The sequence below is a fragment of the Lissotriton helveticus genome, chromosome 8 (genome assembly GCF_964261635.1).
Source record: "Lissotriton helveticus chromosome 8, aLisHel1.1, whole genome shotgun sequence".
Taxonomy (NCBI): Eukaryota; Metazoa; Chordata; class Amphibia; order Caudata; family Salamandridae; genus Lissotriton; species Lissotriton helveticus.
In genome coordinates this window covers 1,335,505,952-1,335,524,914 of record NC_136069.1, presented here as the reverse complement: position 1 = coordinate 1,335,524,914, position 18,963 = coordinate 1,335,505,952, and positions in this window count along the sequence as shown.

Below are 18,963 nucleotides of genomic sequence, written 5' to 3'. Positions count from 1 at the left end.
CCGGAGGACCTGACTGCCTTGTGACTCTGACTACCTGGGTCTCCCACGAGCAGTGGTACTGCTCAAAGCAAGTAACAAGCCCTGGCATCAGCCCGGAACCGGGAACCCTGCACACTCTGCACCCGCCAAGCCTGGCCTGTGCTGGAGTGAATCAAGACCCTGAGGACGTCCCACTGGTGATTCGGACTTGGAATCCAGTGCCCAAGGACCCTCCTCGATGACCCCGACGACGCCTGTAGCCTCAGGACAAAGGACCCCTCCGACCGCGACCAGCAGGGGGTAAGATTTCCCGACCTCAAAAGACACCCCGGTGTCACACAGCCCCTTGTGCCCAACTCCTGGGTGCCTACCTATCCTCCAAGATCACAACTTACCCCTCGAAGTGTTGGTCACTCCAGAAGATCCTCGGTCCCCCAGCCTGCAGTCTATGTTCCCTTTTTAAGATCCTCATTGAATAACATTGAGCGCCCGGCGGCTCAAAAGTATTCTGCACCCAGCCGCCTGAGTGCCCCTGGGAGTACAACCTTTGTGCTATACTACTTCCCCATTTGCCCTGAGCAAGTGACCAGGAGCCCAGCTCCCACAGCCATGTGGCCTGCTAGGCAGCAGCCACCAACCGAAGGCCCCCTGCCTCTCTTTGGATAACATTGGGCCTAACTACCTCTGCACCCGGCCGCCCCTGTGCCGCTGAGGGTGTACCAACTATACCTACCTGACCCTGGGAGACCCCTGAGTCTATGCCCGGAACCTTAACTACACCAGTCGAGTACTCACCTGAAAACCGATTACTCACTTTCCTGCCATAGGATAACATTGACTGGTTTGACTCGAAAATTCTTCTAAGTGTGAAGTTTTGAAACTTTAAAATATTCATTTTAAATCAGCCGAATAACGAATTTCGAATTACTCACCGGTGATCAGTAGAGAAGCCAGTACTGTACCTTGTAGCCCAGTACTGAACCACAAAAGTAATCACAATCGTGTTTTCTGGTAATCTAAATTTCTGCCATTGACTGTTTTTCTGTGAAAATTCTTTTGTATGAAGTTTTGAAATGTTAAAATATTCATCTAAAATCAGTCAAATATCGAAATCCGAAGTACTCACCTGTAATCAGGAGATAAGCCAGTGCTGTATCTTTTAGCCCAGTACTGAACCTCAAAAGTAATCACAACTGTGGTTACTAGTAATCTAAATTTTGTCCATAGGAAACCATTGACTGTTTTTCTGTGAAATGTCTTCTACTTTTGAAAATTACAATTATTCCTTAAAAATCGTACCAACTACTAAAACGAAATGACTTACCTGTCTAAGGTAGAGACCCCAGTTCTGAACCTAGGATTTCAGTACTGGATTACAAAAGTAATGAGAACCTACTTTACCTGTGCTTTGAATGTCCTTGCATTGGATAACATTGCTGGTTTTTCACTGAAAAGTTTCTAATTATCAACTTTTAAAATACCTTTATATTCTCTAAAAATCATTGCAATAACTAAAACGTTTTTACTAAACTGTTTTCAGCTTAGACCCCAGGACTGAATCTAGGATCCAATCCTGAAGTTACAAAAGTAATCTATAAAGTAATCAGCTGCATTTATGTAGAAAAATCCATTGAGCTCAATGTTAAATTGTGGTTAGAATTGTGTTGCCTACTGCAACCATTGTACCTATTGTGTTTTCAAAGTTTATTGCCTCTTTGCAAAGTAATTACATGAGAGTACTAATATCGAGAAAAGTATATTTTGATACCTGTCGGTTCTAAAAATAAAACAACTATATCTTTGGATATAAAAAGAATTGGCCTAGAGTTCAGTTCTTGAGTGTGTGAAACCTTTTGCTGACTGAGTGTGTACAACAAATGTTTTACACTGTCCTCTGGTACTGCCTTACTGCTCGACCAAGCTACCACTTTAGAGAGTAAGGTCAGACCTGACTTTAACCTCTGTTATACCTCTGGGGATTGTGGACTCTATACACACTGTACCTTGCTTTGGTCCAGTACATATAGAGCCACTTTCTCACATTGGTGGATCAACGGTGGGATACAAACTTGCATTTCTTGGACTACTTGTTTACCATCTGATCACACAACAGAACTCATAAATTGCCTTTAGAATTCTGAAATTGGTTTTTCCAAAATACTAAAAGTCTTGTAGGGCCTTGCTTAGGTCCCATTAGAATTTTAGAAAAATAAAAGTCACTATAGTCATGGTAGAGGGTTAGAATTGTCAGGTTCGAATGTCTCAACCGAACCCAGCTATTAGTGAAGATAACACCATGGACCTGGTGGTTGAAGAGCTCGACCTCACACCTTACTTACACTTGAATTTCAAGGAATTGAGGTCCTTATGCAAACTTAAAAATATACCAATATGCCTGCATCCAACCAAACTAGGTCTCCAGGAGCTCCTGGCTGAGTATGCTAAAGGCCACCCCTCTAAACATGGTGAAGACCAGACATAAGGGGGAGAGGTGTCTGAGGAGGAGGATAATTCCCCCCCAATCATTATTAGGGAGGAAAGGGCCCCATACTCTTGAACTCCAGAATCAGCATCTGAGAACCTAGGGACCACACAGGTGGACCAGGTACCAGAGAGTTCACTGGGGGAGCCCCCAGTGAGGAGGACAGCTTTCCAGCAAAGCTGGCCAAAAGAGTGGATCTAGAGTCCAGAATCCTGGCTCTAGAAAAAGAAAGGAAAAAGATGGGTTTAGCATCCATCAATGGTGGCAGCAATAATATAAATAAGGATAGGGAAGAATTTCTGACCCTAAAATCCCCAAAGGGATCGTCCCTAAATTTGAGGAAGGTGATGACATCACCAAGTGGTTCACAGCCTTTGAGAGGGCTTGTGAAATAAGAAGAGTAAAGAAACCCCTCTGGGGGGAACTCCTCTGGGAACTGTTCTCTGGTAACTGCAGAGACAGGCTTCTGACCCTCTCTGGGCCAGATGCAGGGTCCTATGACCTCATGAAGAGCACCCTGATTGAGGGATTTGGACTCACCACTGAGGAGTACAGAATTAGATTCAGGGGGCTCACAAAACCCAGAACCAATCCTGGATTGATTTTGTAGACTACTCAGTAAGTACACTGGATGGCTAGTTAACTGGAAGCAGTGTGCATGACTTTAATGGAATGTACAACCTGTTTATGAAGGAACACATCTTAAGTAACTGCATTGATGAAAAGTTGCATCAGTATCTAGTAGACCTGGGTCCACTTTCTCCCCAAGAATTGGGAAAGAAGGCAGACCACTGGGTCAAAACAAGGGAAACTAAGACGTCCACTGGGGTGACCAAAAGAAAGGGGTCACACAGCCTCCCCAGAAGAAAGATAGTGAACCCCTTAAAGAGAAAAGTAAGAAGTCCCAGGTAGCCCCCCAAAAATCTATACAGGATGGTGGGCCCAAAGACACCTCACAAGCCAAACCAGGGTGCCAAGGTAAGAATTGGGATCCCAACAGAATATGGTGTCACAACTGTCAGAAGACAGGACACCACACCAAGGACCCTAGCTGTCCTAAGAACAAGGTCCCTAGTACAACTCCAGGGGTGACTAGTGTAGCCCCAGGGGTTGCCAGAGTAGCATGTGAGGCTAGGTCCTTAGAGGAGGAAGTACTCCTAGCTTTCAACTGGAGAATGGGTCAAGAGCGTCAGCTGGAGATCCCAGAGGGGAGTAGACACTTCCACCACCTACTGGTGAATGGTGTCCCAGCTACTGCCCTGAGAGATACTTGTGCCAGTCACACTGTGGTACATGACAGTTTGGTACTACCTCACCAGTACGTCCCAGGAGAAACAAAAAGATTAAGGACTGCCCCAGGGGTAGTTACTGTTAGGCCTGTGGCTGTAGTGCCCCTACTCATAGCTTGGTCCCTTAGATGGAGAAAGGTGGTAGTCAGTAAATACCTCCCCCTTGATTGTCTCCTGGGGAATGACCACTTAGAGGTGGATCTGAGCCAAAGAGAGGCACTGGCCCAATGCCAGGCATCACCCCAGAAACCTAGGGGGCCCCACCTGCAGTCAGTGCAGCTGAGCCCCAAAAGAGAAACAAAGAACAGGATAGGAAAGGTGGACAACTGTTAGCCACAGTTCAAGAGGGCCAGGGAGATTCTATCTCATTGAAGGGAAACTCCAAAAGTGGCCCTGGTAAAGACCCCCCAGCCAACACAAAGACCTGACTAGTCAGGCAACTGTCCAGCCTGAGTTGGTGGCTCCTCAGCTGGCAGAACAAAGGGTGGAGGAAGGGTGTTCACTACCAAGTGTGGTGACCCCCCACCCTAAAACAACAGGCAGACAGACAGGACCTAAAGAGACCTGTAAAATAGCCCCTTCACATGCCAGTCAGGAGCTAAAGGTGTGGATCTGGGCACTGACAGCTGTCAGCAGCCTCTGCTGGGTGTTAGCCTTCATGGCAGCCCTATCCATGGCATGGTGGCCTAACCCCCTGCCAAGTATTAGGCTGCCCCCCTCCCTGACCCTCTTGGTCATTGTGGGGTTGTTCAAACTGTGGGTAGCCTCTGTGGGTAAGCTAGGGCTTGCCCTGGCTAGATTAGACTTAACAGAGGTAGACACCTCTGGAACTAAAATAAAAAGATGGGATGAAGACACTAAAGAGCAAGGAGAGGAGCTTTGGGAATTAGGTCCTGAAAATGATAAGGTAGGCCTGATTCCCAAAGGGACTGACCTGGACAGAAAGATATAAGGCAGAGTAGGCCCTGCAACTTTCAAACCACTTCCCCAACTCTTCCTCGCCTGAAAGACTAGAGAGACTCTCCCAGCATTTGCTGAGTCTCCTGGCCTTTGGGCTGGGGGGGTGGGGGCTTGTGTGTTAAAGTGAGTTTCTGTTGCAGTACCCCCCCCCCCCACACTTTTTGCCTGATACCTGATGCACTTTTCCTTGGTGTGCCCTGGGTCCCTGCCAAACAGGAACCCAGGGCCTGGTTCCCTTCCCTAAAAATTGTACAAAGCCTAAACCCAATTGGCATCTCTGGCTCATGTCAGCCCCTAGTAAATGGCACCTTAGGTACCCAGGCAATGTGACCAGAGAAGACCCCTAAGGGCTGCAGCACTTATTGCACCACCCTTAGGGGCCCTGTACCCTGACACACACACACTGCCTTTGCAGGCTGAGTGTCCTGGTGCAGAACTAAACAAAGAGTCGACATGGCACACATCCCTGTGCGCTATGCCCACAAACCCACTGTCCTGGCATACATCAGCCACCACTCTAGCTGGGTGCCCTATGCCAGTGGTGTGGGCACAGGTGCGTGATCCCTGTGCCCCTACAGTACCCAGGGCCATTCCTGGGCACTGTAAGTGCAGTGATTCCATTAGGAGTATATGGTGCACCATATTGGCTACACTGAAGGCTGACAAGTTTGATATCAAACTTCTCAGCACATTAAACCCACACTGATGCCAGTGTGAGATTTAATGTAAAATGCACTACAGAGGGCATCTTAGAGATGCCCCCTGAAACCTAACCTACAATCCACGTCTTGTCTGATAGGCTGCCTAGGCTGCCACACAGCAGACATGTTGCTGGACCCCTGGGTGGAGAGCCCCTGCTTACAGGCCCATAGGAATGAATTGGAGATTGCATGAGCAATTTGCGAGTACCAGTTGGTACTCGCAAATTGGTAATGCAATTTCAAGGGTGTAAGGGTGTCAAAATAACATCCTGTTGCACCCCTGAAATTGATCTCTGCCTATATGTTGCATACACACATACCCTATGGACATGTCTGTGTGCAACATGAAACGTTGAAAAATGCACAAAAGTGTTTTTTTCAAAGTTTTAGCAAATTACCATGAAGTTCAGCTTAATGGTAATTTGCTCCCCCTCTTAGCGAATTTGCTATTTTTTTTACTTTCATGCATTGCGTTTAAGGAATCTCCATTTGGGATTCCTTAAATGCAATCACAATTTAAGGAATCTCAATTTAGAGATTCCTTAAATTGCGATTTTTGCATTTGGGATGATGCATCCCAAATGCAAAAATACCGGTCGCAAAGGGGCAGATTCTGAGAATCTGCCCATTTGCGACCGGTATTTACTTTGATGCATATGCCTGTTAAACGTTTTTACTAAACTGTTTTCAGCTTAGACCCCAGGACTGAATCTAGGATCCAGTCCTGAAGTTACAAAAGTAATCTATAAAGTAATCAGCTGCATTTATGTAGAAAAACCCATGGAGCTCAATGTTAAATTGTGGTTAGAATTGTGTTGCCTACTGCAACCATTGTACCTATTGTGTTTACAAAGGTTATTGCCTCTTTGCAAAGTAATTACATGAGAGTACTCATACCTAGAAAGGTATATTTTGATACCTGTTGGTTCTAAAAATAAAACAACTGTTTGTTGGAACTTTGCCCTTTTTTAGAAAGATGACGATGTTCGCAATACCCTAGGAACCCGGTGATGTGACCCCTTCCTTGATCTCCTGAAATACCCTGAGCATAGGACGGTGTATTTTGCTAACAAATACTTTGTAAAACTCTATAGGAATGCAGTCAGTTCCCGATGCCTTGCCTGTTGGGAGAGCTTGTAAGGCGTTAAAGAACTCTTCCTGTGTAATTTCTGCCCCAAGCCGGGTAACCTCCTGCTGTGGAACCCTTCCAGTTGGTTCAAACTCCAGGGCTTCTAGATTTGATTAGTGCTCTTCCCCTGATGAAGCTGAATTCAAGTCTTCATAAAATTCTCTAAAAGCCTTTCTGATCTCAGCGGGCTCTGTCACAACGTTACCCTGCATATTTCTAGTCTGGTCTATATAGCCTGCCAAAGCTTGCTGTCTAGCCCTGATTGCCAGTAATCTGCCCACTGTCTCGCAATATGCATAACAATCCTGCTTCTTGGCTAAATATTTCCCCTCAAGTCTCTCAGTATTAAAATTGTTCAGGCAGGCTTTAATTATGTTAATAGAACTCAGAATTCTTTACACTTCCCCACCACATGACGCGGTACTGATCAATTCTGTTTCGAGTCGGGCAAGCTTTTGATAATACTGTTTGATCAGTCCTGCCTCTTTTTTCGCTCACTCAAACAGTATTGCAAGATCTCACCTCCCACCGCTTTAAAAGCATCCCAGACCATACCTGGAGGTGCACTACCACTATTGTTATTAAAAAAACTCCCTAATCCAGTTCTTCATATAGCCAATACAGTATTTGATCTGTAAGCAAAGCCCTCTCAAAAGTCCATCTTGAATACTCCTTTCTTATGCCTTTTACTGAGACCTCTAAAACGATCGGGTTATGAACAGACATAACTCTGGGGAAGATCTCTATTCGTGCCTCTTGTAGTATACATGGCGAGGTTAAAAAGTAGTCCAATCTGACAAACTTGCCATATGGAGCTGAATAAAAAGTATAGCCAGGCTCAGGAGCTCTAAGTTTAGGCCAAACATCTATCAAGCCGATGTCCATTACAAGATTTTTAAACGCCCTCATCGAATGTGGCTTCCGCTCTTTAGTAGTGGTCCCGTCTGTTCTCGGATTATCTCTAGACCCATTGAAATTCAGGTCCCCACACAACACAACCGGGCTTCGCCAAGATGGCAATTCGTTGGCCAGAAAAAAGAATAGCCCTGGATCATCTAAAACAGAAGCATAAACTGTACATAATGTAAAAGAACCAGTTATATGCATGCATTCCAATATTACCCATCTGCCATTCTTATCTACCGCTTTCCTGATTGGGTTTATTAGCGCTGCGAACTGCAACTCCCTTAGTCTTCTCATTTTGTGTAGTGTACTACCTTCAACCCCAGGGAGTTAAGTAAGTTGCTATCATTACTGGCAATGTGGGTCCCCTGAGACAATAGATGTCTGCCTTTAATACCTTGAGATCTTCCTGTAGCCTCCTCCTCTTGGCCACATCATTAAGCCCACACATATTGATTGACGCAATACGAACTTTAGCCATGGTTCCCCATAAAGATTGTTTCCAGCTGTTCTGCCATATCTCCATTAATACACTTATTGTGCTGTACCTGCAAATCTTCTTGTATAGCCTTCCTATCAAACTGCTCTCTGATCTTTAGTAACCTTGTTGAATAATACCTATAATATGCTACTTGTTTCTGCTGCAATTGACACTCCGCTTTGTCACAATACCTCCCCCTTTCCCCTCCCCACCACCCTACCACCCCTCCCTCCCCTACCCTTAGAGGCTGCCAGACTAAGAAAGGTCTGTGTGATGGAGACAGGAAAAGAACATCGCAGTGCTCCTTCCCCCAGTGCACCCTCCGCACTTTATTAAACCCAGAGTGTTGAAGAGCGGAAGAGGGGGTAAGAGAGAGAAACGAAGAAAAGAGAAGAAACACCTAATAGGTGAAATGCATATATAGGGCCCGATTCACAGAATGAACTTAAGACTAAATCCTAAACTTACTACTATTTGGTATTCACAGCATGCACTTACTACTTTTGGGATTCACAGAGTGAACTTACTACTTTCGGGATTCACAGAATAAACTTACTACTTTCGGTATTCACAGAATAGATTTAAGACTACTAACTCTAAGTCCGAAATCGGGGAGTAAATTCCGGCCCGGAGGCGGAGCTTCCGGCTTGGGGGCGGAGCTTGCGGCCAGGAGGCGGAGCTTCCTGCCCGGAGGCGGAGCTTGCGGCTTGGAGGTGGAGCTTCCGGCTCGGAGGTGGGGATTTTTGCCATGCTGAAATCTCCAACTCTGGGCCGCAAGCTCGGACTCCGGGCCGGAAGCTCCGCCTCCGGGCCGCAAGCTCCGCCCCCAAGCCGGAAGCTCCGCCTCCGGGCCGGAATTTACTCCCCGATTTCGGACTTAGAGTTAGTAGTCTTAAATCTATTCTGTGAATACCGAAAGTAGTAAATTTATTCTGTGAATCCCGAAAGTAGTAAGTTCACTCTGTGAATCCCGAAAGTAGTAAGTGCATTCTGTGAATACCAAATAGTAGTAAGTTTAGGATTTAGTCTTAAGTCCATTCTGTGAATCGGGCCCAAGGTTACACCAACAAAAAGTAGCAGTGGGTCAAAAAAAGGAAAACAACTGACTATGTATCTGTAAAAGAGAAGACGGAGTGAACTCAGCTAATAACTTAAACTAGTGTAATCACGCCTAGGGTATTCCTTCTTTGTGAAAAAATTCCCATCAGTCATCGACCGAGACCGCCCTTCATCATCTGGGGTCCTTCACACCATGAAGGTAAAATTATATACCCACAGCAGATTGGCAGATGTATAAGCCTAATCTGACCTGTGTGGTCCAGTGATTCCTATGGTGTGTGAGGGTGTCAAGTGAAATGCATATATAACCTTTTACTAATGTCAGGAAGATAAAGAGAAAAACATTTTCATTTATATTAACCCCGCAGATACATGAAAACTCAGACATTTCTTTTATCTGACCGGATTTGATCTAGATACTCTCTAGCCAGAACTTCTGAGGTAAAAAACTTGACTGCCCCTCTTACGATTGTCTTCAGTCTAGCAGGGGAGAATAAAAAGGCCTCGAAGCCAGCATCCAGAAAGGGCTTAATCATTTGCCAGAGTCGCCATCTACGCTCTAGGGTAACATGGCAAAAATCCGGGCGTACCAAAAATGAAGATTCTTTATATTTCCGTCTGGCCTCAGGTCTTGCTTTTTCAAAAATAGCCTGCCTAAGCATATAATTGCCAAAAAAAACAATATGGCCCTTGGTTGGTTTGTATCTCTGCCAGAGTTTATATGTCTGGTAAAGGGGTACCTGTGGACCCTCTGGACTTCCCGCTCCCACTCCCACCCTGTAAGCTCAGGAAAGGATTCTTTAAGGAGATTTATGATGAAGGAACGTATGTCCTCCCCTTCCAGGCCTTCTTTTATCCCTAAGAAGCGGAGGGCACTCGCTTCTGCTCAGCAACTCACGAAGTGCATAGCACGGAGCAGGGAAGAGGAGCTCCTGCTACCGTAATCACGCTGCCGCCATCTTGCTGGAAAATTGGCAGCCAGGTTTGTTATAGATTTGTTCACCATTTGCTTCTGACTGGAAAGAGACATTTTGTTAGGTTTAAAAGGACTGCAGCCTTGTTAAAGACTTCAGGATGTTGCTTCTGACTCGAGAAGGACATCTAGCAATGACTTGAGGTAGGGTAGCTAAGTGAAAGGTCAGACCTAGTGGCTTTGCCAATCTTGTTTGTTTCTTGCAGTGGCGGTACAATGAGTAGAAGCAAAATCCTATAATTAAATGCAACTTAAGTTACAATCACAAGAGTGATGCTGATCTTTATTGTGATGTCAATTACTTTGATATCTATACTACTATAATAAAGTAAGAACTTTCAGGCTTTGAGGCGGGTAAACTCGGGAACCACGGCGCCAATCTACACACCCGATACACCGTTGAAATCGTCAGGGTGTGTAGATGGTTATAGGCTATAAAAATATAAAAAATAAACGTTATTTACGAAATTTATATTAAAAAAAAGTAGTCCCTCCAAAGTAGCGCCGGCCGTGACGTGCGTGCTCACGTCAGGAGCACGGGGAGGAGTGGCGTCCGAGGACCAGCGGACATGGCGCGGGGGAGGAGCGGTGACGTGAGGAGCAGCGGACAGGCCAGCGGCGGTGCGAGCAGCGGAGAGGCGGACATGGCGCGGGGGAGGAGCGGCGGCGGACAGGCGATGAGGAGCAGAGCGGCGAGGAGCGGTGAACTGAGGAGTGGCGCCTGAGGTAAGGCTCCGGGGACAATGTCGGGGCAGGCGGGTGTCGGCCCAGGCGGGGGATGGGGAGTTACAACAGAACAGATCAGCTGAGGAAAGGCATTGTCGGGGCAGGCGGGGGTCGGGGCAGGCGGGGGACGGGGACTAACAAGGTGACGGGTGAAACATTTTGCACGTACTACTGTCCACGGGGAGTTACAACAGAACAGATCGGCTGAGGAAAGGCAATGTCGGGGCAGGCGGGGGTCGGGGCAGGCGGGGGACGGGGACTAACAAGGTGATGGGTAGAACATTTTGTCCGACCTCCATTGACTCAGGACAGGCGGGGGTCGGGCCAGGCGGGAAAACAGATCGGCTGAGGAAAGGCAATGTCGGGGCAGGCGGGGGTCGGGGCAGGCGGGGGACGGGGCGGGCGGGGGCACGGGCAGCTGGGCAATGTCGGGGGAGGCAGGGGCAGGGGAAGCCTGAATGCTCCCGGACAAGGTCGGGAAAGGCTGCTAGTAAGTGATAAAAGAAGAGTGGTCAAGATTACAAATGGAAAATAAGTTGTAAGCCCTTAAAGAACAGAAGCAAAATGATCTATACACCAACATAGTTTGACACATTGAGACAGAGGAGAGGCTGGCACTAGAGAAATGTTACACACAGTGAGACTCAAGAAGCTTGGATAGGAGACCCATGTGATTCGCAGGCCACTGAGTTTATCCAATTACATTAGGTCTCAATGATAGTAACAGGAAACAGCAGGCTATGCATCCACACTAATGCATTTTAAAAAAAAGTTTTTTTGATGCGTTTTGGTTTTAAGGATTCATTCATTCTTGTCATAATAAAGCAGTATACCCATATCAAAAAGAGCATACATGTATACATGTTGGTGACACTGATGATTTAAGCATACTTTACAGATGAGGGAGATCACAATTCTAATAAATGCATAGAATAGGAACAACTACAACACAAATGAACAAATAACAATTACCCTTATCTCCATTTGAAAATAGTTGAGTTTCATTTGTATTAATCTTCTTGCTTTCACAACGTACTAGTCAACATATCTGTTATGTATCGGCTATTCTAAACTTATGTCCACCATCCCTAAGACCAGCCTGCAAAATTTCTCTTTCCCAAAATATAAATACAATTTCATAACATGTATTCAGGGTGGATACGCATCTGGCTGGTTTGTGAGTGCCTGCATCAAGCTAAACTAAGTCTGCAAATCTTCTGACAGGATTCCATCCAGCTGTACTTTTTTCCAGTGCATTTCCTCAGCTGTTGTCAGTTCCTTCGTGTACTTCAGCCAACTATCAAATGAGTGTGGCATTACACAACCATCTAAGGACTATTTATCTTTTGGCTAAGAACCGAGCAGAATGAATTTCCTGGCTAATGTTTTATTTTTCAAGGACCAGATTTAGGACCGTATTACAAGTACAGAGGTCCTAGGACTGCCGAACTTGCGGTGGCTGTCTGACCACCACCACCACTGTGGGGTTGCCTACCATATTTCATGTGTGGTGGTCAGACCGCCAAAGGACTGCTGTGTCCATTGGGATCCAGGATCCCATGGTGGTGGAGCAGTAGAAATGGGCATGAATATGCTGACTGTGCCACTGCGGCACCGCGGAGCATATTCCGAGTTGCATTTCCACTGCCCACTTATGGCGGTGAGCCCACCAAGAAAAGGGTGGTGGAGATGCAACTAAGGCGGGCCTAACAGAGCCCCCTACTGCTTCTGGGAGCAAGGGGTGCATGTGGAATTGCACCAACAGTTCTGCACAGTATGTCATGCATGATATGGTGCATTCCACACCACGCAGGAACATGCTGAAGGTGCTGCCATGACTGTGATCTGCTGTTAAGGGTCTCCTATGAGCCTAACACAGCTGCTGTGATGAGACCATCCCTGCACTGCCCACCTGCCCTGGATTCAACTCAGAATCCAGCTTGCGGGTGCACCAAGGGTTTGGCGGTCCTCCTGCCAGTGCAGAGGTGGTGGTGCTGCAATAGGACCACCAAACACGTAATAAGGCCCTTAGTAGTTCATTTTTTAATGATGAGGGGATAGTCCATCCTGTACCCATATTTAGTTTAAGAATAACTACCTACCACTATCCCTCAGTTTTTTAACAACACCATGTAATGAGTTGAAAGATAGGCTCTCTTTCAGAGCAATTGGAACATTCAGCGGTGCGTTCCGGATAGATTTAACACAGTGTAGATTCCACACTAATGCAAGTTGTAATTAAAATATACACACAAATGATTACACATAAAGGTATTTGGTGCACGGTGTTGAGCAAGCTGTGCCAGTAATCAGAGAGAGATATAATGCAGTGTACAATACATAAAAAAACTGGCAGAAAAGGAGGACAACACAATAGATGAAATTGGACCACCATATAATAGGTACTTTCCCAATCAACACTATTGTAAAAACGCGAATCCCCTCAATTTGCTAAAGGGTGGCACAACTCCTTCCAAGCCCATATTGGAAGACACCACCCTGCACTCTCACAGTTAAATGAAATACTCCAAAAGAAAAATAACTACAAAGTTTTTAAAATAATGTAATCCCTAGCCCAGGTGCTAAAGTTCAACTGTATATACTCTCCCTTACAAAAGTAATTTAGTTATCCTTTTTCTACAAATACACTATTCAAATCAAGTGAAAAGTGTACAAAGCATCCATCAGCAACCATAAAATGCTATTTTCATTATGTATGGAATTAAATTCATTATTAAGAATCTGTAATCAAAATAAATCTAAGCAAAACTACTAACAGCTATCCAAAAATTCCCTATTTTATTATTTTTTTACTGCGTTTTATATAGCGCATATTTGTCCTGAATTGGTTATCAGAGTGCTTTACATAGCACCAGTTGCATTACATGAGGACACATTCCTTTTTATTAGGCACAGGGACATTGAGTGATTTGCCTAGAATCACAGGATGTTCAGCGTCATTGCCGAGACTCAAACCCAGTTCCCCAGATTCGAGGTCGATCGCCCTAGCCGTTAGGCTAACTCCTCTTCCCAATTGAAGTCCAAACTGTCAAACTGTCCAAACTGTCCAAACTGTCAAAAAACTTCAAGCATATTTTTTTTACTTAAGCAAACATATTTATAAACACTGTCTCTGTACAACCATATCACACTTCTAGGTTGTACCATGTATCAAGTTTGTTATGATATGGAACCCCTACGGAGGTCCACGAAATTACACACTACAGATAAAACAAGAAATGCATTTCATTCTAACTATAGTCCTTCCATTGTACAAGGTGGCCTCCTTAAAATCTATTATCATACATACTGTACGGAATACAGGCGATGATACAACAGTCATATAAAACAACAAATGCACAGTACCGCATACAAGGAGCGAAATAGAACAAAGAATTCCTATAGAGCAAGAGAATAAATATTAGGACACATATAGAACCAAATAAACAACCATCAAAATATTACAGCATAAGAAATAGCATTACAATTACTAATAAACAGCCAAGAAAGTTTTTCAAAATTGATAACTCCTATGACAGACCATTTTATTTGGTTGGAACAAGACAAATAGACGGACCTTAATGGGTGGAATGAATATTGAATTTGATGTATGAAGGTCTTAAAAAAATACGCCTAGCCTTTTGCAACTCCGGACACACAAATTACACATTATTAAAATCTTGAACTTGTAAACAAAACATTTCGCAGATTCTATTCTCTTTCCGTGTTTTATCCTAAATGCCAGTAATTTCTCTTCGGGGCAACAAATGGAGTCTCAATAGGAGCATCAACCTTCTAATTCCATGAGGTAGGTTCCAAGTTAAATAGGGCTGTGGTTTGTTCCCCAGTGTGCTCACACAAACCACCTAAAGGCCGCGACTTGGGCTGACTTAAAGTAATATCTCTGGCCAGACTGATGGAAGTCACAGACTTCTTTATAAACAGCTTCAATACAGTCTTTGGCGTGGGAGAGTCAGTGTTACAGCTCAGCCCAACTAAATCATTTGCTTGCTCAAAGGATCTAAAGAATGTCACCTAGGTTGTAGCATTCAGTATAAAACATACATCAAACATTAACGTCCAAAAGGGGACATATAATACATATTATAATAAACAATCAAATCAAATCCACTGCAAACATGTTCAGAAAGAAAATACAATTGCAATTTTGTTTAGAGCATTGTGAAGTGTGGGTTTTTAAATAATCCAATTAACGCTGTCAGGCCATACACATTTTTTTATTTTTGGGGTTTAAGTGAAAAATACTCATTCGGATAAGTTCATATGTTATGTTATGTTATGTTATGCGTTTTTATTAGGCGCACACATGCTCCAGCAAAGGAGCGTCCTGGCGCCACGACAAGGTAGCAGCACAACACAACATGACAGCACACAGAAAAATTAAAAACTAAGGGAACAAGAAGGTTTTCACCACCCGGCGAAAGGAGAACAAGTCCCTAAGGGCGCGAATCGCCGGGGGAAGGGAGTTCCAGAGCACCGCCGCACGGACTTGAAAGGAACGTCCGCCAGCTCTACTTCGCTTAAAACGAGGAACAACAGCCAGTTCTAAATCAGCAGATCTTAAGGCTCGCGCTGGGATATAGTGCACCAGAAGTTTGGAGAGAATCATGGCTGGAGACCCCTTGAGTATTTTATAGGCAACACAGAGGACCTTGAACTGAATCCGCTGAGCCACCGGGAGCCAGTGCAGCGAGCGCAGGGTACTGGAAGTGGGGCACGATCTAGGTAGTCCTACCACCGATCTAGCTGCGGCATTCTAGATCCGCTGCAGGCGTCCAATTTCTGCCTGGTTCATGCCTGCCAGTAGGGAGCTCGCATAATCCAACCTAGAGATGACAGTGGCTTGGATCACGAGTTGCCTGGTGGCAACTTGTATGCTTCACTCTGCTGACCTACCTTGAGCCCTCGCTAACTAAGTCCCTGTCATAAGCGCTACGAGGCCTCCGGGTAGTTAGCGCTATACAAGTGCTGTTTCAATTCAATTCAATTCAGCATCAAAAAACTTAAGCACAGGACGGAGCCCCCGTAGAATGCCAAAACAACAGGCCGCCGTACGTTTGGTATGACAGGCAAACGTAAGGGAAGGATCCAACCATACCCCGAGGTTTTTAAGCTCAGAGACTGGGGTAGGTGTAAGACCCAAATCCCCTGGCCACCATCTCTCTCCCCAAAGTTCCGGTTGTTTGCCAAAGATCATGACCTCGGTTTTACTAGCGTTCAGCTGGAGACAGTTGGACGTCATCCAGCCGGCGACCGCCCGCAGTCCTTGTTGGAATCTGGGTGCATCCCCGCTGATCGTGACCGCTAGCTGGGTATCATCGGCGTATGACACCATTGTCATACCCCATTGGCGGGCAACCTCAGCTAGCGGCCTTACGTATAGATTAAACAACGTAGGACTCAGCGAGGAGCCTTGGGGAACCCCCATCCAGCAAATGGTATTTGGACTGATACGGAGGGACGGTCACGCTGAAGGTTGTCATATCAGATTGTCTTTTAATCATTGCGTACTCTTCCCTCTTACTGGTGCTAGCTGTCTTCTTCCCCGACTGGCGTTGCTCTGGAAAACCGATAATAAAAAGTGCTGGCTAGTATTGATTTAACCGGGGTAAAAAGGAAAAAAAAGATTGCAGAGTCGCAGATCTGGGTTGAAACCCTCATTATTCTTTAGCTCACTTCGCCACCTCAGTTCAGACCCAGATATATGCAAATCAGTCTTGACCCTGTGCCTCATGGGAACAGTCTAGCCTGAACTGCCAAGTCAGGTCTTATCTGAACCAGAAACAAGCATCCTGGGACCGTTTTATTGGTAACACCCTTCATCAGCCAGGCTAGCTTGAATCCTGTGCCAAAGTGAGTAAGGGACCCACGTCTGGGCATACCCTGCCAACTTAGGGCAAACAAAGCAAACACAAGGAGATGATGGACAGAGCGCTGAAATTTTTCAGACACTCACTCCAAGTTGGCAATGTATGCCCAGACATGGGTCCCTTGCTCACTTTGCCACTGGATTCAAGCTAGTCTGGTTGATGAGGGCTGTTAGCGTGAAACCGGTCCCAGGATGCTTGTTTCCAGTCCAGGGAAGTCATGGCTTGACAGTTCGGATTGGACTGTTCCCATGAGGCACAAGGTCAAGACTGATTTGCATATAGCTGTGTCTGAACTGGGGTGGCAAAGTGAGCTAAAGAATTATGATGGATTCAACCCAGATCTGTGACTGGGGGTGAGTTTGAAAAGTTTCAGCGCTCCGTCCACCTTCTCCTTGTGCTTGCTTTGTTTACTGTGACTCCCTTTTACCTTAGGAGTCTCTGACGTTGTACTCATCTGTCCCTAAACTCAATATTTCTTTATCAACAAGAGGTTGTGCATTCTTCCATTGCCTTACAAGAACATACATTCATTTCCAGTTCCAATTGTCTAGGGTCTCTCCGCCACCCACACCCCCAGCCTCTGATAGAGTGAAAAATCCTGATACTTTGTTCCTTTTTATATTGCAAAAAAGTCAGCCACGGCCTTGACCTCTTTTCTCCCTAATTGACTTCACACTTCTTTGGTAAACATCGGGGTGGGTGCATATATTGGCATAGTGACGTGTTTACTGTTCTGGCATTGAGGTAAGTGCATATAGTTTGGGAGTGAATATTTACTATTTAAACTCCAGCGTCTACAAATATTGATGCAAGTTGAATTATTGGTGGGGGCATATTGGCTATTCTAGTTTGTGCCCTCCAAACATTGTAGAGAGTGCAAATAAATGAGGGCATTTTTAATATTCTAACACCACCAGTACAAACATAGAGGAGAGTGCATACGTTTGAGAAGGGGGTCACATTTACTATTGTATTTCCAAAGTCTGGAAGATTTGCAGTAAGTGACTTTGTGGAGAGCATAGTTATTATTCTTACTCCAGTCCTACAAACATTAGGGAGAGAATAATTATTTGAGGGGGCATGTTGAGACCTCCAATGCCTAGCCATATAAACATTGGGGTAAGTGCAATACTTTTGGGGGTTTCAAAATTAAAATTATTCCTAAATTGTCTTAAATATTATTTGTTACACAATTTTGTAGCATTGAATCTTTAGCATGGTAGAATTAAAATTTATTTTAGTTACATTATGTTATGCTACTAGTATTTGTTTAACCTACATACACCGGGTCGGTTTGTTGGTGCTTAGGTAACAGAAGTACATCATGCTACACATGGTTTAGTCATATGCCTGTCTGAAGAGCTATGTTTTTAAAACGAAATCTCATATACCTGGGGGAAGTTCTGATCTGGTGAGGAAGGGAGTTCCAGATGCTGGGTGCAAAGACTGAAAATCTGAAATCACCCATGTTCTTCTTTTTGAATGTGGGGATTGTAAGAAGATTCTTATAGAAGGATCTTAAGTTACGATTGAGATTGTATTTTTGGATTTGCCCAGATATTAAGGTTTGCCTTCTTTCATAGAGGGATTTAGAAATGATGCAGCTTGTCTTGAAGGCAGTTTGTTCTACCAAAAGGTAGTGTAATCTCATCAGAGTGGTGATGTGACAGTGTCTGAGCTGTTGGAAAATTAACCTGGCTGTGTGGTTTTGTGCCAGTTGGAGCCAGAGATTGAGGCCTTTTGGAAGGCCTAGGCAGGGAGAGTTTGCATAGTCTATTCTTGAGATGATTAAAGAAAATCTGAACAAGGGCTTCACAAGTAAGGGATTTGCTGATTTTCCTACTTCTGCGAAGTTCCAAAAAACAGGAAAAGGTTACTGCTCCTAATTTGGGTTTCATGGAAACATACTTATCAATGAGGACTCCAAGACTCTGCTAAAGTCTTGGACTGGTGTGGAGCACCCATCGCGGAGGGCCAGAATGAGGTATTCCAAAAATCCAACTTGTTTCTGGTTATGACAATTTCTGTTTTTTTGCAATTTAATTTTAGTTGATTGCTATTCATTCAGTCTTGATGAACAGCATTGTATTTTGGAAGGATACCTTAGATTCAGGGTAGCTGTCAATAGTAAAGAGTAGTTGCATGTCATCTGCGTATTTATAGTCCTGACATTCATATTTTTAGAGAAAGCATAGGGGCATATGTAAAAGTTAAAAAGATTGGGGAACAGGAATGATCCTTGAGGTACTCTACAGTTTAGTTGAACCTTGGTTGAGCGAAATGGGGGGACAGCTGGACCGATTGTGAGTGGTCCTTTAGGAAGGAGATAATACAGTCAAGTGCTGTGTCCTGTAAGCCTGCGGCTCTGACAAGCTCCACCAAAACCTCAT